The sequence below is a fragment of the Sturnira hondurensis genome, unplaced genomic scaffold, assembly GCF_014824575.4.
Source record: "Sturnira hondurensis isolate 20B ecotype Veracruz unplaced genomic scaffold, ASM1482457v3 Scaffold0008106, whole genome shotgun sequence".
NCBI classification, from domain to species: domain Eukaryota; kingdom Metazoa; phylum Chordata; class Mammalia; order Chiroptera; family Phyllostomidae; genus Sturnira; species Sturnira hondurensis.
The window spans coordinates 222,801-238,728 of NW_028080737.1; positions in this window are offsets into that span (position 1 = coordinate 222,801).

The window sequence follows — 15,928 nt, forward strand, 5'->3', positions numbered from 1 at the left end:
GGAGATCCATTCATCCAGTTGAAAATTGGGGGTTTATTATTGAGGAAGAAGACCATGTCGGAGGTCAAAAGCAGCCTCTGCCAAGACAGGTGACCAAAAATCAGGCAAGGACCATTTCTGTCTTGCTCAGAAAAGATTCTCCAGAACATGTCTTGGGACATATGAACAGTAAAAGGAAGGAGGAAAAGAGGGAGAGATGAAGGAAGAGAAAAATAACCACAGCAACCAGCCTCATGATGTGGGAATGTTCTGTGGGATTATTATGCTTATCCGACAGAGGGCTGTTTTTAAAAGGCTTTTACAGTTCTTCGATTTCTGAAGTTGTTTCAAAACATCTCTTGGATACAATTAAATGTCACTATATGAATTTACAAGAAAGTCCTTCTGTGGCCTGATAGGTAAGGGACATTTTAACTTTGTTCTCTGATGGAGATGGTTTGAAAATTTTGTCTTTCAGTGTAGAATAGAATGTGTGTGTGTGCATGCGCACACACACAGGAAACCTTTGGACCTTTTCCCGTCAGAATCTCACAATTTGTGTGGTAATAAACGTGTTGTCATCAAGGCCTTATGCCTTGGATATTGAAATGAGGGCTGAAATGCCTGAGGGGAGAGAGAAAAAAAAGAGCCAGACAGCAAGATTGTTTGGGAGCAGTGCTGTGGCCCTGGCAGGCAGCGGGAACTTTTGCAAGAGGCCTCCGTGTTTCCAGCCGGGTGCCCCTTCAGCAAATGAGGGGGTCATCGGGTTATGTTATTTTATGGTACAAAAGCAGATACGGTCCGCTGCCTCCGCTCTACCCTGATAATTTTGTTTTCCTGGCGGGTTTGCCATCAAGGATCTGACATGCCATTAGGTTTTTATCTCCATTGCCTGAGGAGGGGCAATGGTGAGTGAGGGCCTGCTTTTCATTAAAGTGAGCCTGGTTGCACGAGCACTTCTTTGAACAAAACAACCACGGTTCACGACAAGGTTAGGGGAAGGCGGGGCCAAGAGAAGGTTATTAGTTATTACTTCTGCTTCCTTAGCAGGAGTGGGGGCTTCTCTCCTGCAAGGGTTTGGCCCCCTCCCTGGGGGGTTGAGAACTAATTTTGCGCTCAGGCCGTGATCCTCTGGCCGGCCTAAGAAGCAGCGTCTTCTAATCATGCCCAATCATCAGGCTGATTCTGTGACATCAACTGTTACCCATTAAGGAACAGGCTGACACCAAGTAAGGCATTTCCCTTAGTCTCAGCTCACATTTAACTCGCAGTCCTAGAGGTGAGAGGCACAAATTACCCAGCAGGAGCTGTGGCAGGGCAGCTTGACCCATCCTGCCAGGGACACAATGTGTGCCACCTGCCAGCTCTGAAGCTTCTGCCAGGGTTTCTCTCCCCAAGGGAAAGTCATGTCTGGGAGGGCATGAAGGAAGGGGAAAGCCTGGGGGTCTGGACTGAAGTCAGCCCAAACTGCCTCTGCCTGGCATGAATGTGCTTCTTGGTACATTCTAGGCATTCTACCTGCATTGCTTTCCCTGCAGCAGAATAAAATAAGTGGAGACATCCACTCAGTAGCAAGTTTGAAGGGGAAGATATTCTGCAAATATCTCCATTTTTTTCTTTTCAGATGCAGGAGATGACATTGGTGTCAGGAGGGGTTCCAGCTGTTTGTGGTACTTACCAAATCAGCCTGACTTTTTCTATTTCTTATAAGGACTGCTTCAGTCAAACCAAGTACTCCAGGCCACCTTTTTGTATCATTCCCATCAGCAAAATCACACCAGGCCAATGCTCAGTGTGGTGTGTTGGCCTCCCATAATACACTTTTATCATTGCTGGCAGGACGCAGAGCCTTCCTCCCAGCCTTCCCTTCCCCCTCCTACCATCCTCCCTCATCCTCCTCCACACTCACCCCACCCTCCACTGGGCGTGATTTATAAGCACAGAAATCCCATTAATCCCTGAGATATGTGGTTTACTTCACCCAAGAATTCAGAGACCTGCGTTCTCTCCCTCACAAAATGAATTATAACAAGAGCATAGAATATTGATTCCAGGCATGTGGAATTTTAATCCTCAAGTTCCCACAAAATGCTCCTGTTCATGGTGAACTGGCCCACAATTTCAGCATGTCTGAACAGTCTCTCCTGCCAGTGCCATTCACAGTGACTTGGGGATGCATCTGAGAGCCCCACATCTCATTCATGTGACTTTGTATCTGCTCTCTGGTACAGCATGCAATTCTGGTTTGTATGCTATGAAGCCCGACATCAATCGGGCATTTTAAAATCCTCCTGCTGCCTGCAAAGCCAAAGTCAGCAGCCGTCTTCAAAATGTCACCAGCCACTAACTGCGAAGTGATGATGAATTATGCTCATCACCATCACCAGGTGCACTGGGAAGAGCAACTTGTGGAGGCAGCTTTCCATGTACTGGGAGGAAATTCCAGCTCCAAGCCCTGCCCTGGGCTATCCCAGGGCCGCCATCCTCAGTTTCCAAAGACACTGCAAATCTGTTTGCAATTAGGTTTTTTTTTTAAAATCAGATATTAGCCCCTGTGATTTGCCAGGCTTTGTGCCCAGCCCTAAGATCCCAATAACTTGCCTTACTTGCTGGTTACAGGTAAGAATTGAGAGGCTCAGAGCTGTTGGGTATACTGCTCAAGGTCACACAGCTTGTGTGTGGCAGAAAAACCTGCTACTAAGATCTGTCTATTTATTTTTTATTACAATATCATACCCAGAGAAGCTTCTATAAATCGTCTGCATGGTTTTGATTGTGTGCCCCAATAATATTGCCAGGCCTAGGGACCAACATTTTAATGATCATACAGCTGGAGCCCAGAGATGTTAAATGATCTGTGCGAAGACACCCATCCATGTAGTTGAGGGGAAAGAAGGCATTGTAACCTAGAATGCCACAGACATTTTTTGAGCATCCATGACCTGCCAGGTTGGTGCTAAGTTTTAGGGACACCCAGCTGAAGTAGACCCAGCCCCTGCCCTCAGAAGATTGGCAATCACAGAGAAGTCTACAACATACATAATTATATTTAATTCCAAATGTGAAATATTATTTGTATATGGCATGTGGTGAAAAAGCCCAGGGCTGGAGTGAGTCATCACAGAGAAGGTGATATTTAACTTGGTCCAGGGAGAATGAGGAGGAATGAACCAGGAACAAGTAGAATTTCCTGATAGTACACTGCCTCACCCCATAAGCTTTTTTGCTGTGTGGCCAGTTGACTGAACATCAGCAATAGAATGTCAGCCTGTCCGATCCTCTAATTCAGTGCTGTCCAACAGAATTTTCAACAATAATAAAAATGCTCTAGAGCAATTCTGTCCAACAGAGTGACCCTCAGCCACATGTCCCACATGGCTAATAAGACTAAGGAACTTAAATTTTAATTCTATTTACTCACAATTTATGTTTCAATTACAAAGGTCACATGTGCTTAGTGACCCCTATATAGGACAGCACAGCCCTAGCTGGTCACCCTCAGCAGAGATGTAGGAATATAGGATCAACCTGGCAAGGGGATAGCAGACCAATCTCTGTGCAGGTGCTCACCGGATGTTTCTACAGCACTGACAGGCAAGGGGGCAGAAGCATGAACAGGGTAAAGCCCTCACAGGAGCCCATCACACATCCAGATGTTTCAACTTTTCATTGTTCCTCTTTCCAGTGAACCTGCCATCACTGAATACTACACTGGAAACCAAGGCTTCACCTGGAGGAGGTAGGATTTGTTGATGGCCCACAGGGCTGAATTAAAATTTTAGGGACCTCTAAGCACTGCAAAGATTATGATGCCCTACACTATGTTATGTGTGATTCAAAATAAAAGTAATGCTCAACTATAAAACCATGAAATTGCAATGCAAATAATATTCTAAATTTTTTTCATCATGATGATGTCAATGTTATATATATATAAAATCCACCCTGGCTGGTGTGGTTCAGTGGATTGAGCATGGGCCTGTGAACCAAAGGGTCTTCAGTGCGATTTCCACTCAGGGCACATGCCTGGGTTATGGGTCAGGTCCCCAGTGGAGGCCACAAGAGAGGCAACCACACACTGATATTTCTCTTCCTCTCTTTCTCCCTTCCCCTCTCTCTAAAAATAAATAAATAAAATCTTTTAAAACATCAAATTGCTTCTTTTAACAACCACTATGTTCCTTCTTCAGGATCAATGAGATAAGAGAAGAAATTTGGTAGGACTTCTGTGAAAGCTCCCTGGGTAGTGTGATGTAAAGATGCTTAAGATCTGGAGGAGGCTAGGACTCTGTTATCCTAAAAGAGGGGGAGTCCTGGAGCAAGTAGTGACAACCATGTAGTGTTGGAGCCAACATGGCAAAACTCAGAGAAGAGAGATTAAAAGAAAGCAGGTCCTTGGTAGCATGATTTGTGTTGCTGGATCAAACTTTGTCTGAAGCCCACATTTCAGCTTCACTTTTTTTCAGTTACATGAGCCAATAAGTTTAAGTTAGTTTGAGTTGAATATTCTGTCACTTAAAACCAAAAGGTTTCTAACAGATATGCCACAGAAACAAGAATCATAGCATAGCGAATTGAACAGACTTTAGCACCTTTCCAGCTGTATTGAGACTGACACATTTTTACCTCTTCTTTTAGACTCAATAAAGACTGCCTCCTTCTGTATGAGTCATATTATTTATATTGTGTTATAATTAATTAGGTAACTTTATAAACCCCACGAGGGCCAAAGTTTTGTCTGTTCAGTTTGCTGCAGTATCTTCAGCACTAAAACAATGACTGAACCCTTGTAGGCACCTCATAAATATTGGCTGTCTGCCTGACTGAATTAATGAATGAATTATGAAACTGAAACACATACCAGAATGACCTGCCCAAAGTCACATAGCTATTTGCTGAGAAAATAATATGGGAAATCCACCATTTTGCCCCAGCATCATACTTATAAATGTTCTCCATTCATCAAGAAGAGTGGAGATAATTCACATTTGCTCTGCTCCTTTCCTAGGCCAAGCACAGTTTGGGTGTGTTTATAGATAACACATTACTATATGTTAATCTCCCACAAAACACACACAATACCAAGAAGAGTGTATTATTACTCTCATTTTACAAATAGGGAAACTGAGGCACATTGACTTAAGCTATGTCCCCAAGATCACAAAACTAATGTGTAGCAAAACAACAACAACAACAACAACAAAAACACAGCTAAGCTTAAAGTTTCCAACATGGAAAACATTCACAGGGGTGGTTGATATGTGATCAGCCCTGAGAAAAATTCTGCAAATAACTAAAGAGATGCATATTACATAGGTTTTTATTAGATTCTACTTCAGAGACTGATGTTTTGTGACCTAGACCCTCAAATCTGGAGTAGACAGCCTTTCTCATACAAACTACACATGTATGTATGGGTGTGTGAGAGAATGCACAGCAGTGTGGTGGCAGTGGTGTCATAGTCCACACAAGCTGTCTCTTAGTATGGGAACACATTAGCATGAATATCCTTGTTCAGAAAGGACTATGTATGTGCATGTGTGTGTGTCTGTGTGTAGGTCTTTTCACATAGATAGTCTCAGAGCTACAGGACTATTACTTCTACAGTCCTGCCTTGGTACAATGTAGACACATCACAATGAAGGAAATGTATGGAGTCTTCTGGGTACATCCAACAACCCAGATGTATTCCAAGCATGGCTATAATTTAGGCAGAGCCTGCATTACTACTTTTTCAGAGGAAAAAAACAGGTAGAAGAATCCAGACACTGGTGTCTAGGGAATGTCACCATAAACCAGAACAGAAATGTGACCCTACATTTCTACTCTGAGTTGTGCTAATTAACATACTGTGATTGGTTCAGTTGCTTTCCCTAGCCCTTTATTGCTTAAGTGGCTTCATTTAATAACACTGTACTCGGAAGGGCCATGGATGACACAGAGCGCAATTCTGCGGGAAGGGCCCTATGAGGGTGAGAAGGACCACCACTGACACCATTGTGTTTGGCATCCTTGGAAATGCCCTTCTACCCTCTGAACCTTAGCACTATCATTTGGGGAAAAGGATGGTGGATGCAGAACTACTAAGCCCCCCTCATTGCACAGCATCAAAGCAGAAACTATTAGTCACAGAGATGAGAAAATATCATGGCTGTGGCTGTTCAAGCCATGGAGAAGACTGGGATCTGATCAGAATTGTCCCCTGAGAGACACCCATAATTCTGAGAGCATCTCAAGGACTCACCCCTGGCCTGGTTTGAAGTTTTCAGGTTGATGTACTGGAAAGAAATCAGAGGAAAGAGGAGAAAGAAGGTGGAGAGAAAGGAATGGAAGGAATGCTTAGCTTTCACAGATTCTGACTTGTATAGGCAGCTGCCTAGTTCTCCCCACTTTGCAAGAAAAAAAACATAAAAGTGTGTGTGTGTGTACCTTTTCTTAACTCAAGCAGCTCACAGGGGAAACTGAGAAAGCAAACATCTAAGAGAAAGAAAAGATTTCTCTCTTTTGTGTTTTTCCTTCTGTTGAGACAAGCGCCCTCAGAATGTATTGGAAAAGGCGGGGCCTGGGGCCTGGGGAGAGAGCAGGGTGCTGTTAACACTCCCCTTCTGCCTTTGAAGGCTGCGGCCTCTCTGTAAACACAAGTGACTTCTGACTTCTCACAGTTCTAAAAATAATCAGAGTGTGGGGGTTCTAAATCAGGAACAAAGAAGAAACAAAGGGTTAATGAGAGGACACAAGTTTGATGTTTCATTGGATAAACAGAGTCAGCTAAGAGCAAAGGCACCAGGGGCTGGCCTTGCCAGGAGGTAACCAGCACAGCTTTTAGTCCTTGAAATTATGTGTATTGCAATTTCTTCCTCACATTCACAAAGGGCACCTCATACCCTGTTCTTTGGACCGGACCCTTTCAAAGTTCTTACTGCAAAATATGGCCCTTTCATCTTTCTCAGAACCCCTCCTCAATAGCTTCTCCTCTCACCTCATCAAAGCCTTACTACAAGATCTAACTCATACTAACTTGTAAACGACTGATATGGCCTCCACAGCCCCGGAATCGGCAGCTCACATTTGGAGGGAAGGAGAGCTTGATTTCTCCATGCACTGTGTGTGTCCTGTGCATTCTCACCACCAGCACCCCTAACAAGTATCATTGCCCCACCTACATTACAAAAAAGGGCATGGAGGATCACCTTAACTTTGTCACAGGCCCAGATGTAAGCAGTCAGGTCCTAGATCCCAAACACTAAAAGCCTCAGTCCTCTGCATTTCAAGCTAGGACTACCGGTAAGTAGTGAGTAGTTCTGTAGAAACTGGGAGACCAAGGGCTGCGGTTGCAGAACAGTCCTTTCCTGTGACTCTCAATAAACCCATCCTCTCCAAAGTGAAGCACCATTGTTGCCTAATGTTAATGAACTTCAGGGGGTGTCCTAGCCCCACCACCTCAACCCCGCACACTGTACCAAACTTTCTGAATAATTCAGCGCACGCACACACACCTAGCCATTTGCAGTCTAACAAGTAAGTTCCTGTCCCAAACAAATATCAGGTACTAGCCATCCCGCTGCATGCATGATGTGTATTCTGGGAGAAGGGAAGGTGAGAAGACTTGGAGGCAGGGAAGTCAGATGGGTAATCACCACTGCAGGTTTCTTTACTAATTACATTTAGCTAGCATGTCACAGCTTCTGAGCCAGAGAAGGCACTCAAAGAATATTTGTTAAATGAATGCGTAAAGGAATGAACAAATGAAACAATGGATAGTGAGGGCCCAGGCCACCTGGGTCTTACTCATGGCTGTTGTCACAATTCAAAGTCACAAAAGAAGACCTCATCTTTTCCATGGAATTTTTTGGATTAAACTTCCCCAGCTATTTCATCAGTGTTTGTTGGTTGTTGGTTGTTTGGTTCGTTTCTACTTCACAGTTTCAGTCTACTTCATATACTGCACTGTACATAGTGCAGTATATGAAGATTTCACCTGCTCTATCTCTTGTACCTGGCTTGTGAAACAAATGGATTTCCCATGAGTCTAATGAAGCTTACAGTTCAGGACCGCTGACTTCACAGGCCCCTTCTCCTGTCCTTAGGCACAGATAGTTATATATTCTCACAGTTATATGTGTTTGTACATCTGCAAAAGTAAAACTATTGTGTATGTGTACAAACCTCAGGCCCTATACTTGTCCTATTGAATTTCATAGGATAGATAAATATTTCTGTTGTACCATGTCTCTATTAAAAAGGAAAAGATGACTACAAATTTTAAAAAATATGAAAGAGCATAATTTTAAGAAAGGAAATTATATACCTGTGTATTTAAATATGCAAACATTTAACTCAGATTTACAATTTGTGCTGCCCACTGGGCACACATAGGCATCTGCATTTGCAACCATGAATCTGGGCTTTAATAAAGAAGCATTACAAAGAAGAAAGTCCCACTACTGTCAGCCCATTCTCTGTAAAAGTCCATGGATCCCATCAGCCTTGGTCTCCTCACCTGCCTAGAGAGGGGGCTGTGAGTCTCTGAGACTGTTGCATGGTGCAGACCACCATGTCAGTGAATTACATTTACTCTATTCAGTGAAGTGTCACAACAGATCCTATATGGGTGACAAACCCCTAAATAGCTGGCTCCATGTGTGGAACCATATGGAACCTTCCACCAGTTCTACTCAACCTTGGCTATACCTTGGAATCACCTGGGGAACTTTAAAAAATATTGTTGCCTGTATCACACCCCCAGAGATTGAGATTTAATTGGTTTTGGATGTGGTCCCGGCAATGACATTTTTTAAAAACTCCCCAGATGATTGGAGTGTGCAGCCAAGGATGAGAGTCACTGCCTTAGACTATCAGATTCAGAAAGAACTAGACCCTGGGTATTCACAGTATGGTCCTCAGACAAGTAGCATCAGCATCACCTACCAGACTGTTAGAAACAAGAAACTGTGGACCCTGCCCCAGACCTACCCAGTCAGAATCTGTATTTTAACAAGACCCCAGGGAATTTGCATGCCCACTAGAGTTGGAGAAACACTACCTTAGAAATTAGTAATTTCTGGATCAGTCTCTGCCATTTCTGAGGTAGAAATTGGAACAGAATTATGCAAAATGATTTGGCCAAGGTCCCCCAGAAGCATGCCGAAGTCCTAAGTCTCCCTTCAGCCAGACTTCCTTTTCTTCAGCTGGTCTTTGTGTCATTCTAGACGGGCACTGACAGTCCTCATAGAGACCTACTCCCATATGTGGACAGCCCCAAATCAGAGACACACCTCTCATCTCTGAGTTGCTGAAACCACACAATGTACTGTAGAATTTCTGGCTTTTTATTTCCAGGGGAAAATATGTCTTGGTATGATCCATTATGTATTCTGGGTATATGCAGTGAGTTTGTCTTGGGACATATTTATGCCTGAGAATATTATGTATTCTCTTTATATACCATGCAAGGTTAAATTTTTTGAAAATTTATATTTGCTTTTTATCACCCAGACATATAAGCGATTTATAGCCAAGCCTGATGGATTGGAATCAGATGGCAAAACCCAGATTAACCCCATGGATCCCGGTGGCAGTTGGTCAGTCCTTGCTATTAATGATATTTTCACCTGAGTGAATGCATTAAAGACTTGCTTTTTAAGATAAATATGCAGGTGGATATCATTTTTGCAATGCAGGCATTTCCTCTTGCTGCTTTAAGTTCATCCAGCATTTTTAAAGACAGACATATTGAAACAGTCATACACTGAATAATTCATGTGGAAAAATTGGGGGGAGAGCTAAATAGAGGTGACTTGTGTTATAGTCTTACTTGCTGGTTGTTGGAAGATGGAGAATTCCTGTATTACATAATTGCCATTCACCTGAAATACAGTGGTTGAAGCAGATAGGGACACTTCATGCAGCCCTTTTTGCACCAGTCCTTCCATCACTCAACCAACTCTTAACAACTCTGTATTGGAAATCAAAGATGATCAGAGGATACTGGCCTGGCCCAAGGCAAGTCAGGTAGCACATTGATAGGAGCGTCCTGCTAATTCATGACTTTATCACACCTGCATGCATTGTTTCTCAACCTTTTGGCTAAGATCAAGTGTAGTATCACACCTGCATGCACATGGATGGGGGAAGTACACCCCCAGCAACTGGTATGATCTATCACCCACAATTTTCTGTCAGACCCAAAGAGGGTCTTTATGGGCAAATCCCTAGCCAAGGGTGGTCCCAAAGAACTTCTCAGCATTCACCCAGGTGCAAAAGGCAGCCAGAGGATGAATCATTATTATTTTTTTAATCAAGTAACATACCCAGGTGTAGCAGCAGCCCAGCTTTCTAATATCACTGTGGCTTTGATAAATATGTCCCATTTCTTGATAACTTTCCCAAATCCTTTAATATCCTGCAGCTCAGTCCCTGATGTCTGGCTGTCGCAAAAATGTGTGAAGGGAGACCAAATGTCAATAAAATCTCCCTGCCTGCCTCAACCCAGTACATAATCAGCTCCAAGGTAAATAAATGGTAAGTTAGTTATCTGCTGCCAGGGAGGGCAGGGCTCTGGTTTATCTGGCTTTCATTTTTGCCTTCCTATGGAGCTGACCAAAACGTCCTCTTATTCCAGTGTCTTCTGGGGAAGGTATTGAATTTTTTACCCCTTTGTCTTTTTTCTTTCTTTTCTTCCCTTTGGAGGGACAGCCTGCTCTGCTTTTCTGAAACGGCTGTCTGCTTTCTGCTTCGTTCTCCTCAGCTCCATTAAATCACCTTTCATCACATTAAATACAGGTCTTCAGGGTGGTCAGAGAGCTTCGCTCTGAGGAATGATGTTATAATGAGGGCGACATGTATGAAAAATCATTTTTCAGCTGAATCCTAGGCAAGCTACAGGGAAGCCTGAAGGGAGGGGTAAGGCACGGAGTGTGTTTAACTTTCAACAGAAGCCAGGTTCCTGAAGAGAGGTTTCATTCATTCATTCATACATTCATTCATTCATCAAACACATAGTGAGCTGTGTTTTGCTCCTGGAATACAGCAATAAAAAAAAGAAACAAGATAGCCATTACTTCATAGAGCTTCCATAGGTAGAAGGATTTTAAAGCCTCTTGGGGAGCATGGTTAACACCAGGATTCACAGAAAAGGAAAAGAGGGGACTGACTTGAAGAGTTTAAGGGGGCCCTGCCCATATATTACTCCCATACCAGTGGCCAAAGACTGGTATTCTTCTAGGAGACACTTTCTTTTGAACTAAATTCTAAATTCTAAATTGCTCTTGCAAGGGATTAGCTATTATCACTCTCTACCACCTTAGTATGAATTTATTTATTGGCTTCTCTTCCTGCCTAGATAGGAGGGCCTCTGGCTGCCAAAGACAGGAAAATCCTGAAAAGGCAATGGCAAGGGACTGATGACAATTTGGGGCCAGGTTTTCTCCTTAAAGTCCCCAGGGGGCAACTGTTAGAGAGGCAGATACCTCATCTTTATCTGGCCACACTAAGTAAGGGTCCCACTCGATAGCCTGAGAGCCTTTACACAGGGTCTTCCCACTAAATGACCCAGAAGGCACTCTTTAGGGAACGGGTCAAATGAAACTGAGGTCCTCCAAGTTCAGATAACTTTTAGCTGCCGTTCTTAGTGGTGATGACAGCAATCCACTATTACTTAGCTTTAGGTACAGACAGCACTGAGCTTGGTCAGTGTCTTTAAACACTGTCCACATCACTGTAAACCGTCTCCTTATTAAATTCTTACCCTATTTGAGTGTGCCATCTGTTTGCCACCCAGACCTACAAGGAAATAAAAGAAGGAGACAGATCAGATCTAGGACTACAGTCTAGACACAGGAGGGAAAAATGGAAGCCTACAGAGACTGATGTAAGGCAGTGTTTTCACACATAGTGGGCATAAGAAGGTCCATGAAATGTAGACTACTCTCTCTCACAGCCACCTCTGACTCATTGGGTCTGACTAAAGGCCTAGAAATGTGGATTTTAACAAGCATCAATTTACTATGTGTTTATTTAATCAGTCCTAACTAAGCATGGTTACTCCCTTTTGCTGCAAGGTTATTCTGCTTTACACTTTATCTAAAATCCCCACTATCGCAGCCACTAAATTTAAAGAACACATAAATAACAATAAAATGTAGGAAAATAAAAAAGAGCTAAAAGGATTATTCAGTTTTTTTAGAATAATCTAGACAAAATGTAGAAGAACCAGGACTTGCAAGTTTCAAATATAAAACTATTTTTCATCCTTAGTCTTCTTGGCAAAAAAAAAAAAAAGGTCTCAAAGTATTATAGTAATTGACATCCAGACTGCCAGTAAAACATGACCACAGAGTAAGATTAGGTCAAGGGAATAGCCATAAGACCCTTTGTTGAGCTCTCAAAAGATTTAGTACAATGAATTGTAGACCATCTCATATAGACAAATGTGTATTCTAGGAATCTTAAAGATGCTCTCCCACAACCTTGACTTGCATCATAAAATAGAGAAAGACCTATCTCAAGGAAATTTCTAGATGTGGTTTTTATCTAATGGAGTACATTCTAACTTGATACATAGGAAACCCACTAAATTTTGAAAGGAATTACATTGGCTTGAACTGCAAGGAAGGAATTCAAAATAAAAATAGTCATCTGGGTCTTGACTTAAGAAAGAGAACAGACTTGTTACAGAGCAAGTCAGGGGGAGAGTGAACAATATACTATTACTGAATGGGCCCCCCTTGTGCTCCAGGGGTCACCCCCATAGTAGGTTTGCCTTGCCCTCTGCCAGGGAAAGATGTCTCTCAATGTCAGAGATTGGTGAAAAGGAAATGAATTATTTATTCAAAAAGTTATACAGACTTAGAGTAATGACTTAATGTCTTCATTAAAATACTAAAGTTCTTCAGAATATCCACGAATGCACACAGTCCTTCCTTCTTCCCTTTGCGCAGCCTGGGGTAGCATATCTCAAGAAAAGAAGTAGAAGTCCGTGGCTCAGGTAAACCCTGAGTTCCAGCACCATCAGCTTTGTCGCCACCTTGATCTCCAGTTAATCCAAAGCCATGTAGCACCTTCTCATGGCCCACCAGAAAGAGCCCCTTAACCCCTTTTCTTCCAAGCAAGGTCTCTCCTGCTTCCTAAGCCACATGGCAAAAGGGAGTACATGAAAGCCGCGTGGTCCTGACTCTTGCCAAAAAGGGGTGGTCCCAACCTTCCATGGCTATAGTGCCTGGGTTTAAATCCCAGCACCAATCTTCCTCTGCAACCCCATTTCTGACTCTTCCCATAATCAGTTACATCTGCCAGCATTCCTGTATTCTTCCAGCTTTGCTGGGCTGCCATAGTAAGTCCAGGCAGGCATGGCCCCACAGCATGAAGCCAATCATCTCGAAGCTCTCACACAGATGCTGTAACCAGAGGGAGTTGCCTCCCAGTTGCATCTTAAGTGGAAGTCATTTCCATCTCCCTGGCTCAAAGCTTGGCCACAGCTATTTAACATATCTATGAAACCAGTTAAAAGCTATAGATATGTTAAATGACCATGTCAGAGGTTAGCTGCAAAGCTGTTGCTAAGCAAAACAACTCTCAATGGCCCTGCTCCATGTGTCCCATCCCCCAGTTCAGACTTCTGGGAGTGAGGATATCCCCTTTTTTAACTAGTATTTCCTGGACACCCTGAGTTCTGGACCCCATTACAAATCCCTATTTGGGGGCCCCTTTGCTGCACCCTGTATCATACTGATGAAGCTACTCAGATGCAAACATGAACATTTATTATGAAAAAGGAAAGGTGACTCAGAAAACAAAATCAAGAGCTGCAGGAAAACACTCCCAGGGAGAATGCCTAGCAACTTCAACTTTTGTGCTTTGGGGGAATTCAGTTGCCATTTAGAAAACCCAACTACCTTGAAAAGCAGCATGCTGTGTAGAAGCTCCAGCTAAACTCATGAAGAGACTACCTGTAGGAAAATTGAGAAACCAAGCCAGTGGTAAAAACTGAAGCCCAAGGTACCTGAACCAAATCAAGACATTCTTGGAGGATTTCAGATGCTTGAGTAGCTCCTGCTGATGAAAAAATGGAGCAAAAATAAGCTGTTCTGGCCAACATTTGCTCAACTTACAGAATTGTAAGCAAATAATTAACTGATTGTTGTCTTAAGTCACTAAATTTTCTGATATTTGGTTGTGCAAAAAAAAGGCAACTAATAGATAAGCTTAGCATAATACATATCTAAGAGATCTTTGGGGAGGGTTTTCCCTGGAGCCTAGGTCCTGCTAATGTAAATATCCTCCCATACATATGCACTCACTACCAGAGCCATTGCCATGCATGAAGAATTTGAGTTGTAACTACAAAAGGAAGAGTTTGAGAGGAGAAAGGAGAAAGAGAGGATGTGGTCTGGCATCTGATCTCTTGGTGTCCTGTTACACTAAGTGGAGGTATGAGAACACAAAGCTGAATCAGTCATGAGAGATGTTGTAAGTCTGGATTAGGCTGGAGACGCAGGTTGCCAGAACTGTCCTTGAGAATTTTTTTATTGTTTTATTTTTACTTCATTTTTATTATTGTTTGAATATAGTTGTCTCCATTCTCCCACCACCACTTTCCCCTGCCCCACCCAACCCCACTTCCCACCCTCCATCCCTCCCCACTTTGGCTTTGTCCATGAGTCCTTTATACATGTTTTTTATGACCCTTTCCCTTCTTTCCCCTGTTATCTTCCTCCCCCCACCCTGCCCATCAGTGAGTGGATAAAAAAACTGTGGTACATTTACAAGATGGAATACTGTGCAGCATAAAGAAAGAAGAAGCTACTGTAACAGGGTGCAGCAAAGGGGAGGCCCAAATAGGGATTTGTAATAGGGTCTAGAACTCAGGGTGTTCAGGAAATATTAGAGAAAAAATGTATATGTGATGTCCTCACCCCTACCAGTCTGAGCAGGGGGATGGGACACATGGAGCAGGGACACTGAGAGATGTTTGGTACAGCAACAGCTTTGCAGCTAACCTCTGGCATGGTCATTTAACATATCTAGAAACCTTTAACTGGTTTCATAGATATGTTAAATAACTGTGGCCAAGCTCTGAGCCAGGGAGATGGAAGTGACTTCCACCCAGGATGTAACTAGGGAAGCAACTCCCCCTGGTTACAGAACCTGCTTGAGAGCTTCAAGATGATTAGTTCCACACTGTGGGGCCATGCCTGCCTGGACTTACTATGGCAGTCCAGTAAAGCTGGAAGGATACAGGAATGCTGGTAGGTGTAACTGATCCTGGAAGGAATCAGAAGTGGGGCTGCAGAGGAAGATTGGCACAGGGATTTAAGCCCAGATGCTGCAGCCAGGAGGGATTCATCACACGGCTTGGGCAAAGGTTGGGACCACGAAGCTTGGATGAGAGTTAAGACCACACAGCTCTGGGGTGGTCCCTTTTGCCACATGGCTTAGGCAGCAGGAAAGACTTTGCCTAGAAGAAGAGGGATGAATGGACTCTTGCTGGTGAGCCATGAGAAGGTGCCACGTGGCTTTGGATTAACTAGAGATTGCAGTGGCCACACAGCTGATGGTGCTGAGAGCCTGAAGACATTTAGTCATTACTCTAAGTCTGTATAACTTTTAAATAAATAATTCATTTCCTTTTCACCAATCTCTGGCATTTGGAGATGTCTTTCTTCTGGCAGTGGGCAAAGCAAACCTAGTACCAGTGGGGGGAACCCCCAGAGAAAAGGGGGTCCTTTCAGTAATAGTATATTGTTTGCCCCCCACCCTAGATCTGTTCTGTAAACACTACTACCCCCTGCAACAGTATGGATAGAACTAGAAACATTATGCTAAGTGAATTGAGCCAGACGGTGAGGGACAAATACCACATGGTCTCACCTTTAACTGGAGCCTAATCAACAAAATAAATAAGCAAGCAAAATATAACCAGAAACATTGAAATCAAGAGAAATTTTTTTAG